This window comes from Ixodes scapularis, unplaced genomic scaffold (assembly GCF_016920785.2).
Source record: "Ixodes scapularis isolate PalLabHiFi unplaced genomic scaffold, ASM1692078v2 PGA_scaffold12__126_contigs__length_90152505, whole genome shotgun sequence".
In the NCBI taxonomy this organism is placed as follows: Eukaryota; Metazoa; Arthropoda; class Arachnida; order Ixodida; family Ixodidae; genus Ixodes; species Ixodes scapularis.
Window position 1 is genome coordinate 36,499,733 of NW_024609838.1, and position 12,947 is coordinate 36,512,679.

At 44.3% G+C, this 12,947-nt stretch overlaps 1 pseudogene; it reads left to right on the forward strand.

The window, feature by feature from the left end:
- The first annotated feature begins 4,927 nt into the window (after positions 1-4,927).
- LOC115323957 overlaps positions 4,928-12,947 on the forward strand; it is a 41,008-nt pseudogene continuing 32,988 nt past the window's right edge.

Below are 12,947 nucleotides of genomic sequence, written 5' to 3' on the forward strand. Positions count from 1 at the left end.
ATCTGTACGTGCCATGTTTGAAATAATTAACGTTTTTTGGTAAGGTGGATTTGAGCAAAATCTAGAATTCGAACCGTTTTCGTGCGGCAAGGATGTGCTATACCGTGTTGTAAAGAGTCAAGGCGAATTTTTATATTGTTCCGGTTAGTTGTAATATCCTGTTACATTTTTCTTTTAATCCTCGCTTATGTGATGCATCCGGAAGTATGTTCTTGAGTCAAAATAAATAACATAAAAGGGAACTAATAAATAAATAAAGCTTATTTATTCTTACTGCTTAAATTAAATGTACGTTTGTGATCTGCAATTCAAGATGATCCCCTATATGTGGCTGCTTGCAGTTGGTAAAACGAATTTATGTATCTCTGGATGATTACTTTATTGAAGTTGTGTTCCTCATTTATACTGACAAAATTACTTTTAACCATTTCATGTATCCATTCAATCTTAAACCCGATGAGGTGCAATAAACCTTGACATTCTTATCTTTTCTGAAAGTGTGTATGAAGACACGCCTGGCTAAGTTTAATCGCCAAATAGGTTAATTTGGTCCGTTTACTATGTATCAAAAACAAGCTAAAAATATGGGCGGTTTGAGGTTTTGTTACAATCCGTCTGGTAATGCTGGCTTTGAACAGGAGCACGGCCTCTTGTATAATTTTCTTGTATTCTTACCGACTCCGTTTAGTTTGGGCCTCAATCGCCAGGGAAGTAGCTATATCTTTGCCGTCGCGGTGCTGCTGCGGCCAGCTTACGAATGCAGATGGCACCGCAGTGAGAGTTAGAGATAAGGCATGAAGCGTGGGCCTGCGGTCTCGGCCGCTAGGGATCACCTCCCCTGCCCTTCTAGCAAAACACAGAGAACTGCGCGGAACACGTATACGTGCTGTGACCGGACATTCATGAAGACTAAGTTTGTGTCTTTTTGTCAATAACAAGAGAAGACCACAAAACTACTCTCCAAGCCAGTTTTCTAAAAAAAATCACAAAAAAAAATAGCGGTAAAAGTTGAAAAAACAAACAAACACGGTTGTTCCCAATTTTTTTTTAAAAAAAGAAAGATATCAAAGTCTTATTGGAAGAAATTTGTATACAGACATATTTTGTTTTATACCTCTACATATCCGCCAATGTATACTATCCTCGAGCCTTGTTTTGGTTTCGCAAACACAGATATTTTGTTCTTTTTTGTATTTTTTTTTCTTTTGTTTTTGTAAGGGAATGTTTTTGAAGTAGCCGGGTAACACGTACTTTCCCTGGAAGTTGTGCAAGCCCCTTCCCGTGTCCTGATTTGTTCATAATAAACGCCAATAAACCCAAAATTCTTGTCACCACACAAAAAAAAAAAAAAAACCGTATGGCGAAGAACACCGAATCTGTAGAAGACAATTCCTCCCCCTCCCCCCCCAAAAAAAAAACTTTAAAGTTTAACGCAACATAAACTCCGAAAACACGGAGCCCTATAGTTATAACGTCCCGCGTTTCCCCCTCACGCCGCTATATTCAAGTGGAATACTTGGCAACCAACAAAAGAGATCAGCTGTTTTTTAGATCACACTGCAAAAATATTATTCTGCAATACAGATGAGCCTCACACATGTTCACTGTTTCCCAGCTGTTTGCTCCGCCGTGTAGGCAATCACGTCTGGTTAACAGAGTGCAGTACAGGTATCCCCACCCACGCTGGGGGTATTCTAAGCATAATGTTGGTTCTGTAAAACCAACTATCCCACTTAAATCCGGGCGGAGTTCACGCCACCAGTGGATTCGGTGAGTATTGAATCTCACACTTACATTCGGATCTGAGGTTTATCGTACTCAATTATGAGAGGTTTATGCTCATATAATTGAAAATTATCCGATAATTATTCGCGGAGTTACCAGAGCAATATACGGGGATTATGTTAACGCAAAAGTATATCTAAATATTGTAGGATTATTCTCGACATCGAATGGTTTACTAGGGTAGATAGCACAGGATTATTCGCGTGTACGAGCGAACTGGGCCATCTTGTCCAAAGCTCATTCGTTAACAAAAAAACTAGTAGGTGGACGGTTCATCGAATCGAGCTGTTCGTCCCAGGCAAAATCGCAGACCTGAGAACTGGGAAAAGGTTACACTTGGTCAAACGAGGTCGAACATTATTTTTAAAAAGGTATTGTTAGAGCTATTTCAAAGGGGGGGGGGGGGGGGGGGGGGGGGGGGGGGGGGGAAGGGGGGCGGGGGGGGGGGGGGGGGGGGGGAGTTACCAAAGAACAGTTACGTTCTGACAACCATAGTACCTTGCTGACCTTCCTGACCAAAGAACAAAATTAGTTTCAAACACGACAGATGACAAATTCAGTGTTTAAATGCATCCGGTAGTAGTGCATCGTGAAAAGCAGAGTTTTTCTTTGGGCAAAACAGCCGGATTCTGCGTGAAGCATTAGAGTCGGCGGCACCATGGAACCCGGAAAGGCTCAGAGAGAGGCTGATCTTTTAATTCTGATCAGTCAGATGTATACGCGTAGACGTTTTTGGCTCTTATGGGCTTTCTATGATAGTGGACTGAGTATCAGAGAAAAACTTTGTTGAAATTATTGCCTGGTAGATGCTTCGAGTCAAGATGTCTCAAAGAGGCAATCTTAAAAGAGTAATATTCGTTGGTTAATCGTTCACATATCTCATTTTCACCACTTCTTTCACATATATAAAACTTTGATCTCAACATCGCGCTCGATTTTCTGCCTAAATAAAAGAAGAGGTTATACTATTGCATCGTATAAATGTGGTCCTTCGACTAATATTTGTGTATGCGAACGGGCAACGTCGACAAATCATTCCTACTGATTGGTCTCGTGCGAATTGCCCTATTCGACGAATTGTCCCTCTGCCATCCGTCAACAAATAGGCTTTCGACAAATTATCTTAGACCCGTTAAAGTCCCAGATAAAAATATTAGGCGTTTACAAATTTCAGTAATGCGAAATTAGAGCCCGGCTCTTGAAGTATTTTGATTTTGCGATATACTGTGCTAAAGAATTTGAGAAAGAAATATATATATATCTCCTCTTTCTGCACCCTCCACCTCTTCCCTGTCCTCCTCGTCCTGGGCACGCTCCCCCTCCTTCTCCATACCCTCCCTTCCTCCTCCGTACCCTCCCCTCGCCCTCCTCCGCACCCTACCCTATCCCTCCTGCGTACCCTCCCGTCAACCTCCGGTTACGCCGACACCGACGGCCACGCCGACATCGCAAACCACGGGAACGAGAGCCTAAAGGCCCTGTCACACTGCGGAAACAGTCGGAGAACTTTGTCCTTCACCACCAGGAAAACATGTTTTCGGGGACCCTGTCACATTGCGGAAACAGCAACAGTCCGGAAACATGTTGCTGTCGTCCGAAAACCATGTTTCCCAACTTGTTCTCCGACACTCGGGGAACATCCTGTCACACCGAGAAAGCGTGTTGGAAGAACACAAATTGCCTCCTCTCCTGCGCGCTGCATCCCTCTCTCTCTCGCCCTCGTCTGCCCGGCCGGCTCGGCTAAGCTACAAGCGCGAGCTCCGGGCTTTCAGCATCCCTGCCAAGCACGCGCGCTCGTGCAGTGCAAGCACTGTTCTGGGCCACATACTCGCGCTTGTAGCATCGGCTGCCTCTGGACCGAAGCTGAAACGAAGTATAGGCGGCGAGGCTCAGATCCGCTGGCTCCGCTCGCCCCTTGAATCGTTGCCATTTTGAATCGCCGTCTCATCGCCGTCGCTCTACCGTAGTCGATACATCAGCCGCGCGAACCATCTCGTGTTCCCTGGATTTGGCGGTTGCGTTCTGCTACAGGGCTAGACCCTTGCACGATGGCATACGCGCCGGCCACAGAAGCAGCTTCTGCTTTGGTGCTTCTTTGTGCCATCGATTCAGATGATTCTGACGATCAGCTGCCGCCGCGCAAGAAGCCGCGTTCAAAATGGCCCTTCACGCTTATTGAACTATTCTCGTGCGACTATCTGTACAGAAAAATGTAGATGTTTCCGTGTTGCTGGAAAAAAATTCGCTAAGCCACCGAAATGGGCAACACGTGTCGTCCGACACAAGTTGTCGAGGTTTCCATTGCCAAAAGCTGTCACACCGAGACAACATTGTCGCTGTCGTCCATGTTGTGTTGCTGTTTCCTCAATGTGACAGGGTTGTCGGGCAACAGAGCCGACAGCCGACATGTTTCCCGACTGTTGAGAAACATGTTTTGTTCATGTTTCCGCCGTGTTTCCTCAATGTGACAGGGCCTTAAGAGCTTCGCTCTAAAAGACAGGGGCAGGAAAGAAAAACTCATCTGTCCCTGTATTTTTGTGCGAAACTTTAACCATGTTTAATCAGTACTTACTCGCCCAACTGACCGCTCTACTACAGTCATTATCCCAGACCCGTGTACGAGATGATTATAACCTACAGCTCTAACCAAAATAACAGAATGGTATCAGCAGATACCCGAAAATCATCTCTAGATACCGGATTATTATTCGGGATAACCCGAGAATTTCTTCGCAGATGTCCATAATAAGACCGGCGGATGCGGGCCAAACTTTGCAGACAGCAGGTTAAATCCGGTTTGCTGAAGGCGTAGGTGCGGCACAATGTTCTTTATTTTTTACCCATTTTAAATCGAGCGTTATCGCCTCATGGCGATAATGCCCGAACCTGCAAGCTATATCAGCGTCTCGATTGCGTCATATTTAGAAAATGCTTACGTTCACTTCAACGACCCCCAACCGTCGGACATTTCTCTATATTTTTTTTATTTTTTAGACTCAACGTTGGACAAGAATTGGATCAGACAAAAGGCGTCTGAATGTCGTGCGATGCAGCGTGCTAAGAAAGGTTATAGGTGTCAAGTAGAACCCGCGTCAAATTCGAAAAGTACGTGACGTTTCGAGCGCCACTGTATAACTTAAACATGCACGCTGCAACATCCTTCTGTCGACGCCCACTACCCGCCCTCTTCGTCATCGGGAGTCTGGTTCTCCTCGCAAGTCTCTGGTATCTCTGGGCGCCTGATGCGGAGTGCCAGTGCGCTGACGAGGAACGCCCGACCGAACCACCTCGGGTCATTGGCTCTACACAGGGCAGGTTGGTACAGCTACTGTAAAAGGGAGACTTCGAAGCGATGAAGAAAGACGCTCTGTTTGTCAAAACGCATCTATTTTATTATACACTATAATTCAACTCGTATAAGTATTAATATTAGAGAGTTTTAGAATAGGGGGCCCCAACGCTTTGGGGAACCCAACGCTTTGGGGTACCCAACGCAACGACACCTCGCGCAGCGTGCTTATAGAATAGGGTTTGTGAGGACGCAACGCGGCACGTTCGCCTTTTTCGCATGCAGCGCCATTGTGGACAACGAACGAACTTCTTAACAGTGAAAAATGATTAAAACGCAAAACATTTGCGCTGAAACGACACTTTATTGTGGCTTGCGGTTCAAATAACTGGGAGGGTAACACCAGTTGGAACGGCATAGCAAGACCCATCTGCCAACCGTCTCTGAATCAAAAGATTTACTTTTCTGGTCGCAAGAGAGTGCACGCCCTCAAATACCAAGCTATCATGTGCGCCAGTGGAATTATCTGCGAACTCGACGGGCCATTCCCCGGTCACAGGCACGACGTTGGTAGGTGTAGCTTGCTTTTAGCCCATCCTGTAGCTGAAGCAGCAGCACAGTTATACAGAGTTTTATGACCGGGGGTCCCAAAGCTTTGGGGCCCCAAAGAAATAGGGGCTCAGCACTGCGCATGCGTAGAACCCAAACTCCGTTTGGGGTTTTGGGTTGGCTCGCGCCCCCAACGTGAAATTCAAGAAATAGCGTGGGGCGCCCAATTGCTTGGGGCCGGGTTGTATCGGCAAACATGGCGGCGCCCTTTCCGCTCGCTTCGGTGCAAATTCGTCATGGTCGCTGCAGTATTAGACAATTTCATTGCCAATGAATAGTGCAACCGGCTTTCGCTTTGCTTAATCTCGCTCAAGTCACAAAGAATGAGCGGTGGGCTCGCCCCATTTTAAAGATCGTACCTGATTCTGGCCGTTCCTAGGCCTAAACATACGTCGTAACTGTTGACATGGTGACGTATTGCTACTCCGTGGCTAAAAGCTCGTTCACACAGACCTGTCTTTTTTTTATTTCGTTTTAACGTAACTTTACGAAAAGTCACCGGGAAATCTGTGCTTTGTATTAAACTGTGCCAGCAGCAGGTCGACCCGGTCGCGGATGGCCCGCGTGGCGAAATTTCTTCCGATTGCTTCGGAGACCCTTTCGGCAATTGAAGTCCATCTCCTGGAATCTTGGAATGGGTTAGTGGCGTACACTTCGCGTAGCACATAAATGTCATCGTCGATCAAGAAGCGAACGCGCGCGGGAGCCTTCTCTTCCGTCATTTTCTTCTGGCCTTGGATCGGCCTCGACTCGTTCGGCCATCCCGCTTCGGGTGTAGCCGAAACAATCCAATCCGTAGCGCTCTAATTTGGCGCTTGTTCTCGTAGTAACATAGAGAGTTGAGCTAGCTGGTACTTAGAAGACATACCTAAAACAGCGCACAAGCAAAGGAGGAAGATAACAAAACACAGGAAGGGGCGCTGACTGCCAACTTATGTATTGTGAAAGAAAGAGGAAGAGGAAGCTTCAGATATGAAGACCGCGTTGTTGTTTTCTTCTTTTTTATCATCTTTTTTTCCGTCGTGACCTTATAATGTCAGTTTTCTCCTTTTCTACTGCAACTTAGTAGTTTATATGTTTTTATTCTTTCTTCTTTATACCTTGTGCGTGCGCGTGGGCTTCATGTCTGAAGCTTCCTCTTTCTCTTTCTTTAACAATTCATAAGTTGGGAGTCAGCGCTCTTTCCTGTGTTCTATTTTCTTCCTCCTTTGCTTGCGCGCTGTTTTAGGTATGGCTCGTTCTCGAATTTTTTGGGCGTTCGTGTGCGCTTTGACCATATGCAGCCGAAGATTTTGCCCTTCAACTATGCCAAAACTGAGACGAACGCGAGCGCGCATACTCTGCGAGCAGCTGCACTATTTAGATCTGAGCTGGAGCGACTGTGAAGCCTTGAAAAACTTGTTTTCAAGATGCAGGTATCGTGCCACGAACGAAATCTACTCGGAGCCACGGAGTAGCACTACGTTGCCATGTCAACGGTTACCGCGTATGTTTAGGCTTAGAAACGGCCAGAATCGGGGACGATCTTTAAGATGGGGCGAGCTCACCGCTCATTCTTTGTGATTTGAGCGAGATTAAGCAAAGCGAAAGCCGGTTGCACTATTCATTGGCATTGAAATGGGCTAATACTGCAGCGACCATGACGAATTTGCTCCGAAGCGAGCAGAAAGGGCGCCGCCATGTATGCCGACGCAACACGACCCCAAGCGCCAACCCAAAGCCCCAAACAGATTTTGGGTTCTGTGCATGCGCAGTGGTGAGCCCCTATTTCTTTGGGGCCCCCAAGCTTTGGGGGCCCCTATTCTAAAACTCTCTATTGATTAAGCATGACCCAACCTGAAGTAACTGGATCGTGAAAAAGCAAACGCCATTACCTTCCCTGCCTGCTAGCAAGACACAAAGAAATACTGAGATGCAGACGACCAAAACCTCGCAATGTGATTGGCTGATTGGTTTCTGTTGCAATCGCCATTTTGGTCCTTTCAGATTTTCCAAGCTTCGAAAGTGTCGTTCTGAACGGTCGCGCCAAGATCGCTATGGAGCTTCATTTTACAGACGTCGTGCCTCGCCAATTTAAGACCGATGTCACCAGCCAGTTTGTCTACGCCACCGCTACAGCAATGCATCGAGGGAACTTTAGTGTTTTTGCGCGTGAGCCAACCTCGCTGGAGTTGTGCGCGTGCAGAGCACGAGATAGCACGAACCGTCGCGTGCACTGCAGCATTCTGTGAACCAAATTCATGGCGGCGTCACGCGTGCGCCGAAAGTACAGTGTACCGAAAGCGTGTTGAGGTCGGTCTATCTGCTTATTTATCCAGATCTCTTATAATGGTATTGTTCTGTTTATTTTAGGAGAGATTCTAAAGCTTCATGAGGTCGGTTCTGCCTATTTTAAGAGATTAAATTTATTTTTCAATGCCGCCAAGCACCAACGCCGCGTGGTGGCGGAGAGAACCTGTCCGCTTGTTTCGCCTGTGTGTGGATAGCGAAATCTCGGCCTTTTTACTCTTTGCAAACATAAACCGCGGCTTGCTTCCCAAGCGACCTCCGGTCGCTCCGTCGTTGCAAGTCTGTCGAGCTTGCTTTATCACCAGTACTAGAAAGCATAAACGCTACACGGACAGCGAAGTTGGAGGTTTAACGAGGGCTTTCGGCTCCACGATTTAACGTCTTGAAGGAGACATTTTGGTTTACAAGAGTATCTGAAATATTTGAACAGATCCCGCGCTTCTTGGTTCTTTTGGCGATCGCCTGGAGAAGGGTCTATACAAGACTTGCCTTTACAACGCAACCCATTACCGGGAACTTGGATCAGCTCACCTATAATGGAGAGGCGGAGCCAGATTAAAAAATCGCATTTCTATGAGACATTTCTGTGTCCAATAAAACATATGATTCATACGAAATATATAAGAACATATAAGAACCATATAAGAACCATATTAGAACTATACAAAAACTCTATTAGACATATAAGAACATATCAAAAACTTATGAGAAGTTTCTTAAGTTTCTTATATGTTCTTATATATATTGTATGCTTCATGTGTTCATTGGACACAAGTCTCATACAAATGGCTTTTTCACTGGGGAGGGGCAGCTATGCAGTTCTTTCCGAGGATCCAGTGATTTTAATCTAACTTACTAAGCTCCAGCCTGTCGTTAGAAAAAAATAGTAATGCATGTTTTAATGTACCATATTTGCGGTACTCACGTTTAGACAGCCGGAAGTCCGTCTACCTTGAGATCGTTTCCATTGGCGACGAGTTGTTCCAGTGTCCATTATTCTTTCACTTTGTGACGTCCTGTCCGGGATTATTGATTGCTACCAACAATTTTATGGGCGTGTGTAAAAGGTACATTGAAAGCTGTGAGTCAGTAGGGAGTTTTAGTCGATCGTTTTCTAAGGCCCGATACCGCTACGAGCGCGCGCTTCAGAGCATGCATCGAAGTGGCAGCGCGAGCTCCCGCTACGATTAGCGTGGACTGGAAACACGATCTACTAAAACTCTCTATTGCGTCATGGAACCAACACCGTCAAAGTAGACAGTCTGACATTCCTCTTAACTTTAATAATTAACGTAGACTGTCATCCCGCTCAAGACGTCATATTGAGCGTGTTGGAATTGTTTCTAGTTTGGCGCCTCTAAGAATTCTGAATTGTGCATTTTAGCTTCTCGTTTTTGGTTTTACATCTCTATGAATTTCAGACTGTCTTTCGGCATTGCTTTTGGCTTTAAAGGACGCAGTAAACGACTTTTCTACTTTCGCTAAATATTACTTAGAGTCCCTCCCTTACGTTAATAACTGAATAAACTTGCTTTAGTTTTTCTTTCTGGGCAATGGCAGTCGCGAAAGAAATTCGAGAAATATGAACATCGTTCGTCCCCTCAGCTCTGAGCGAGAACAAGTGGCCACGTGGCCTAGTGCCTCTGCCACGCGCTGGGGTTGGCAAAGTAGGAAACCCGTGCTTAGCTCAGGCGTTGTTAGAGTTGGACTATTCTGATCACTGCTGTGGTTGGATACAAGCCATTACCCAAGTGTCCGCCGAGACATTGATTGTCATGAGCCGAAGTCGACTACTCACGCAGTTCTCTATGTAATCCATGAGCCGCGCTCGACTGTCGTCAGGTGGGTGTTTTTATCCCATAATTACGTCATCAAGCGTTGCGGAGGCAAGTCTAAAAAAAAAAAAAAAAGTCCCCTTTTATCCTCGCAATGTTACCCCGACAACGAAGTTTCTGAATCAGTGGCGGTCTGTGTGAGTATACTTTTGTCAGACTAGGACCAGTACTCCTCTGCAAAATCATGAACATTCCAACCTGATATCTTTTCAATTGTGTCTTTTGGCAATGTTTGTGCTTTCCAGGTTCTATGAATTCTAAAAGTATCGTTTAGGTTAGCTGTGGGTTTTACCTGTCTGTGAATTTTAGATTGTGCCTTTCAGCATTGATTTTGGTTTTAAGTCTCTACGAACGTTAAATATTGTCCTTTCGAATTTTCTTTGCACTTTTAGAGTAATATTTTTAATGTATTAAATTTAATGGTTAGCGTTTTATATTCTCGTAGAGAAACTTATAAGATATAGTTGCACAAACATTATTTGGCCTTGTGTTTTAGTAATCTTATTTTTCTGGCTGTTTTTTTTTTTTTGCTAATATTTGTTGCTTTTGTGTGGATTTGTTTGATAAAAAAATATTGTTATATTAGCACATTGTAGTTTTCCGCAGTCATACAAAAACTTTTATAGGATTGTGTAATGACGGTGTAAGTCGGTTGGGTGTATTTTGCTTGTGTCGTTCTTTTTATGTTCGCTTATTTTATCGACTGCCTGTTTTCCCACACAATCACTTCTTGAGACAGCACTGCATGATCATAAAAAAAAACTCCAATATACTTATCATTATTATTATTATTATTATCGCCAATCGTGAAAGGTCGACCACAGCTATGCTTTTGGTCGCGCACGTGGTCGATAGTGTCTCCGCAGCAAATGGCAATTTGGCCGGCGCAGTACGGCTGCGGCTGCAAAGCCTAAAGGCGGCTTCCCACATTTGCATTAAAATGTGATTAAGTATTTCGCAACCGCACCTTTCGGCTCGCCCTGTGACGCTTCCCAGCTCATTATGTTTTCCGATTTTAACGCGACATTAGTTTTCCACCTTGGGCTTGAGATAATTTTGACAAAGCAATGAGGAACCATATCTCATAGATAGTGCATACATTTCATCTGCAAGAACCTCCAGGCGATAACAGCAAGCTTACGCAGATCTGAGGTGTTTCGGGGCAACCCGATAGATGGCGCCGCTGAGCTCTCCCGTCGTAAGCAGTCGCAAGCGGTTGCAACGCAGTCGGTAACACTCAAGCGTAAAAAGGCGTGAACCATGGTTCAAGGCAAGATGGAGGTTCCTTAATATTTATTTATTTATTAACACGATATTACTCAAATACACTATGCAGACATATTTTTAACGCAGACTTTTAATCCTCGATTAGATTTAAAATATTTCTTTCTCAAACAAAAGCTATTTCCGAATAGATATTCACAGTAAGGCCATTCCTTCCGACCGGTTCCAAGAGTACAGGGTGTCACAAAAGAAAATTTACATGTTTTTTTTTTTTTTACCGCAAAAATAAACTAGGCATCGCCGAACGCTCATTCCTCGCCCAAAGGTAGAGCTAGAGATCTCAACCAGATGCCAAAGTTTCAGCCCAATCCGATAACTTAATCAAAAGTTGTAAGTGATTTCCTGAAAATTTCAATGGGAGAATTGAGCCCATTTTTGCCCGTTTTCGGTTTCTGGTGCTATAGAGCCCCATGTGTTCGAAAACTCCGTCGGCTGCCATTTTCCCATTGAAATTTTCAGAAAATAGCTTATAACTTTTGATTAAGTTATCGAATAGGGCTGAAACTTTGGCATCTGGTTGTGACCACTAGTGCTACCTTTGGGCGTAGAATGAGCGTTCGGCGATGCCTAGTTTATTTTTTCGGTAAAAAAGACCGTGTGAATTTTCTGTTGTGACACCCTGTACTTTCCACTAAAACTTTCTTCCTAATTATATATTAATTTCCAAGGCTTCACTATGCATTCCAAAGCATAAAGACACTCACAAAATTGTGTTACTTATTATAAATAAATCACAGGTGCAAAATAAAAAAAACGGCACGCAAATCACCTTAAGTTCTAGATAATTACTTTTTTAATCATTAAAAAGCATAACTTTAAGATGCAGTTACGTTTTTGTAGAAAACAGCGATACAAGTTCTCTAAAATCCAGTAGGAATGACATTATCAGAACCTCCGTAAGGCAAGGGCCATTCACAAAGAAAGCCAAAGCCTAAAAGATGAAACTCAAAAATTTTCCAATAGTATAAACTCAACGGTTTAAGACATAAAACGTGCTGCTTTTACAATAGATAAAAGATTAGATTGAGCAGCCATATTCTGTGGGAAAATAGGTTTGGTTGTGGATATGTAATTTTTTTGTTTTTTGTTTATAAAATCTACAATTTTTGTACATTTTTATGTTTAAATACTCTCATCCTCGCTTAATATATTAACGTTTATTATGCAGCTGTGATGGCACGGCAGCGTGCCGGCACAAGGTTCATCCGAATTGAACCGGGATGATATGCGAATTAAAGAGATGAATGCACCGCGTACCAAAAGTTGATGGAGTGATTCTGTAAGCAAAGGGAACACACTTTGGAACTGACGCAGGGAACCTGTGACGTTGGTAGTGATAACGTGCGCGGGCAGCTTGGAGCTGACCATGGCCAATCTCAAGTCAGCCGTCGCCTTCTCAAGAGCTCCCCTAAGACTGATTTTGTACGCCGATGAGGAGAACATCAAGCTTCTTCAAGACAGGGTAATTCACAGCGCCTAAGAGTGGTCCCAGTCACCATAAGACGAACCACACGTCTTTGCTGCAGCAAGTCACTCTGAGAGTCGTTAAAGATTGGCCAGGAGGTTAACCAGCGACCGTACATAAAACCTCAAACTTGTCTTTATCAATGTGAAAAAAAAAGAACTCGGGGAGCTAAGAATTTGTCGTGTATACATTATACGTGCGTAATGAATTGTCTTCATGTTACGCAATGCTTTAGGGGTTTTAGAATGTGGCTGCACACACGACACACACATTTAAGTACTCTTCTGGTTTATCCGAATGATCAGGACAAGTACAAATTTATTCAGCAGTAGAGTGTGTCACGAGCACGCTTTAATGAGTTTTCCGTGGGTTCTGTTTATCTTCCGTGGGT